We start from the raw sequence: 5,009 nt of genomic DNA on the forward strand, positions 1-5,009 counted from the left end.
ATGATTCTTCAGTCTTTCAAAGTTAAATTTTTTTTAATTTTATTTTTTCTTATTCTATTTTTTAAATTGTTCCTCTTTCTGATTTTAACGTTTTTAAACTATTTTATCTTATTGATACTTTAAAAAAATCTTTTAAAAATTTTCATTGTTATAGTCATATTCTATCCCTTCATTGTATTTAACCTTATTTTTTATATACATACAGGCTTTTCTCTCTTTAAAATTTTGGGATACAGTTTCCTCTAATAGATCGAAATATACCCTAAATCTAGCACATGGCTTTGTTCTAGTCTGTAGCCTGATCACATTCTTTCCTCTTTTTTTTTCTTTTTTCAACCAAATTCTTATCAATTCCTTTTTTAGAATCTTTTTAAATTTTCATCTTTACAGTCATGTTCCATCCCTTCATCATGTTTATACTTATTTTTGTATATATATAACTTTTTCCATCTTTAAAATTTTGGGAGGCAATTTCTTCTAACAGACCAAAATACATCCAAAATCAAGTGTGTGACTCTGATCTATTTACCATATATGGACATATATATCTATATCTATACATGAGAAGGAAGGGGGAAAAATATATATACATATATATACACACACATATATAAAAATATATATATATGCATACAGAAAAAATATATATATATTTTTTCTTCCTCCTCCTTTCTCCCCCCCCCCATTTTGGGTCTCTTCTGATTTGGCTAGTGTATATTTTTCTGGGGTTATTGCTATCCTTTTAGTATTTTGTTCTCTTATTCATCTATTCTTATCTGGATAAAATGACAAGGAAGAAAAACTTACCAAAAAAAAAAAAAAAAAAAAGAAGAAGAAGAAGAGGCAGTACCAATGGCTGGGGACCTAATCAGTGCAGACATTAGTAATATGACAGAACCAGAGTTTAGAATGATGATTATCAAGGTGCTAGCTGGGCTCAAAAAAAGCATGTAAGATACTAGAGACTTCCTTTCTGGAGAAATAAAATCCCTTTCTGGAGAAATAAAAGAACTAAAATCTAACCAAGTTGAAATTTAAAAAAAAGCTATTGACGAGGTACAATCAAAGATGGAGGCTTTTACTGCTAGGATAAATGAGGCAGAGAAAGAATTAGTGATATAGAAGATCAAATGAAAGAGAATAAAGAAGCTGAGAAAAAGAGACAAACAGAGAGAATTTGATAGACAAGTGATACCATAAGACAAAACAATATTAGAATAGTTGGGATCCCAGAAGAAGAAACAGAGAGGGGTAGAAGGTATTTTAGAAGAAATCATAGCAGAGAATTTCCCTAATTTGGCAATGGAAACAAGAATCAAAATCCAGGAGGCACAGAGAACCCCCCTCAAAATCAATAAAAATATGTCAACATCCCATTATCTAATAGTTAAACTTAAAAGTGTCAGTGACAAAGAGAAAATCCTGAAAACAGTTTGGGACAAAAGGTCTGTAATGTACAAAGTAGAAATATCAGATTGACAGCATACTTATCCACGGAGACCTGGCAGGGCAGAAAGGACTGCCCTGATATATTCAGAGCACTAAACAAGAGAAATATGCAGCCAAGAATATTATACCCAGCCAGGCTGTCACTGAAAATAGAAGAAGAGATAAAAAGCTTCCAGGACAAACAAAAGCTAAAAGAATTTGTAAACACCAAACCAGTCCTACAGGAAATAATAAAAGGGGTCCTCTATGCAAAGAGGGCACCTAAAAGTAACAAACCAGAAAGGAACAGAGACAATATACAGTAAAAATCACCTCACAGGCAATACAATGACACTAAATTCATATCTTTCAATAGTTACCTTGAATGTAAATGAGCTAAATGCCCCAACCAAAAGAAAAAATATATATATTTTCAAAATGAATTAAAATGAATTTAAAAGAAATGAATTAAAAGGGTATCAAAATGAATTAAAAAGAAAATCAAAATGCTATCTGCAAGAAACTCATTTTAGACCCAAAGTCACCTCCAGATTTAAAGTGAGGGGGTGGAAAGCAATTTACCAACATTTACATCAAAAGAAAGCTGGGGAGCAATCCTTATGTCAGATAAATTAGATTTTAAGCCAAAGACTATAATAGGATATGAGGAAGGACACTATAACATACTTAAAGGGTCTGTCCAAAAAGAAGATCTAAGAGTTTTAAACTTCTATGTCCCTAACATGGGAGCAGCCAATTACATAAACATATTAATAACAAAATCAAAGAAATATATCAACAATAATACAATAAAATAGGGGACTTTAACAGTCCCCTCATTGAAATGGACAGATCATCCAAGCAAAAGATCAACAAGGAAATATAGGCTTTAAATGACACATGACCAGATGGACATCACGGATATATTCAGAACATTCTATCCCAAAGCAACAGAATACACATTCTTCTCTAGTGCACATGGAACATTCTCCAGAATAGATCACATCTTGGGTCACAAATCAGGTCTCAACTGGTACCAAAAGATTGGGATCATTCACTGCATATTTTCAGACCACAATGATCTAAAGCAAGAACTCAATCACAAGAGAAAAGTTGGAAAGAACTCAAATACTTGGAGGCTAAAGAGCATCCTACTAAAGAATGAATGGGTCAACCAGAAAATTTAAGAAGACTTAAAAAAAATGTCATGGAAACAAATGAAAATGAAACACAACTGTTCAAAGTCTTTGGAACACAGCAAATGCAGTCCTGAGAGGAAGTATATAGCGATACAAGCCTTTCTCAGGAAACAAGAAAGGTCTCAAGTACACAACCTAACCCTACACCTAAAGAAACTGAGCTGGAGAAAGAACAGCAAAGAAAGCCTAAACCCAGCAGAAGAGAAATCGTAAAGATCTGAAGAGAAATCAATGAAATGGAAACCAAAGAACAGTAGATCAAATCAATGAAACTAGAAGCTAGTTCTTTGAAAGAGTTAATAAGATTAATAAACTCCTGGCCAGACTTATCAAAAAGAAAAGAGAGAGGACCCAAATTAATAATATCATGAATGAAAGAGGAGAAATAACCAATACCAAAGAAATACAATCAATTATAAGCATATTATGAGCAACTATACGCCAGCAAATTTGACAACTGGAAGAAATGGATGCATTCCTAGAGATATATAAACTACCAAAACTGAAACAGGAAGGAATAGAAAACCTGAACAAACCCATAACCAGTAATGAGATTGAAGCAGTCATAAAAAATCTCCCAACAAACAAGAGCCCAGGGCCAGATGGCTTCCCAGGGGAATTCTACCAAACATTTAAAGAAGAATTAATACCGCTTCTCCTGAAACTGTTCCAAAAATAGAAATGGAAGGAAAACTTCCAAATTTATTTTATAAGCCCAGCATTACCTTGATCCCAAAATCTAAGACCCATCAAAAAGCAGAATTACCAATGAATATCCTTGATGAGAATGGATGCAAAAATTCTCAACAAAATACTAGCCAATAGGATCCAACAGTATATTAAAAGGATTATTCACCACAACCAAGTGGGATTTATTCCTGGGCTGTAAGGTCAGTTCAATATGTGCAAATCAATCAATGTGCTACAATACATTAATAAAAGAAAGAATGAGAACCATATGATACTCTCAGTAGATGTTGAAAAAGCATTTGACAAAGTACAGTATCCTTCCTTAAAACTCTTCACAGTGGGCATGCCTGAGTGGCTCAGTCAGTTAAGTGACTGCCTTCGGTTCAGGTAATGATCCTAGGGTCCTGGATTCGAGTCCCTCATTGGGATCCTTGCTCAGTGGTGACCCTGCTTCTCTCTCTCTCCCACTGCCTGCCACTCTGCCTGCTTGTGTTCTCTCTCTTTGTGTCAAATAAATAAATAAAATCTTAAAAAAAAAAACAACTCTTCATAGTGTAGGGATAGAGGATTCATACCTCAATATTTTCAAAGCCATCTATGAAAAACCCACAATGAATATCATTCTCAATGGGGAAAAACTGAGAGTTTTTCCCTTAAGGTCAGGAATATAGCAGGGCTGTCCACTATCACCACTGCTATTCAACATAGTACTAGAAGTCCTAGCCTCAGTATCAGACAACAAAAAGAAATAAAAACCATCCAAATCAGCAAAGAAGAAGTCAAACTCTCACTCTTTGCAGATAATATGATACTTTATGTGGAAAACCTAAGACTCCACTGCAAAACTGCTAGAACTCATACAGGAATTAAGTAAAGTGTCAGGATACAAAATCAATGCATAGAAATCAGTTGCATTTCTATACACCAACAAGACAGAAGAAAGAAAAATTAAGTCAATCTCATTTACTATTGTACCCCAAACCATAAGATACCTAGGAATAAACCTAACCAAAGAGGCAAAGCATCTGTATTCAGAAAACTATAAGTACTCATGAAAGAAATTGAGAAAGGCACAAAAAAATGGAAAAACGTTACATGCTCATGGATTGGAAGAACACATATTGTAAAAATGTCTATACTACCTAAAGCAATCTACACATTTAATGCAATCCCTCTCAAGATACCATCAATATTTTTCAAAGAAATGGAAAAAGTAATCCTAAAGTTAATATGGAATCAGAAAGGACCCAGAAGAGCCAGAGGAATGTTGAAAAAGAAAGCCAAAGTTGGTGGCATCACAATTCCATACTTCAAGCTCTATTACAAAGCTGTCATCATCAAGACAGTATGGTACTGGCACAAAAACAGACACATAGATCAATGGAACAGAATAGAAAGCCCAGAAATAGACCCTCAACTCTATGGTCAACTCATATTTGCCAAAGCAGAAAAGAATGTCCAATAGAGGGAAAAAAATACAGTCTCTTTAACAAATTGGTGTTGGGAAAATTGGACAGCTACATGCAGAAGAGTGAAACTGGACCATTTCCTTACACCACACATGAAAATAGACTCAAAATGGGTGAAAGACATTCCTATCTCAATCTGAGACAAGAATCCATCAAAATCCTTGAGAAGAACACAGGCAGCAACCTCTTTGACCTCAGCCACAGCAACTTCTTGCTAGAAACA

This window comes from Neovison vison, chromosome 1 (genome assembly GCF_020171115.1).
Source record: "Neovison vison isolate M4711 chromosome 1, ASM_NN_V1, whole genome shotgun sequence".
Lineage (NCBI taxonomy): Eukaryota > Metazoa > Chordata > Mammalia > Carnivora > Mustelidae > Neogale > Neogale vison.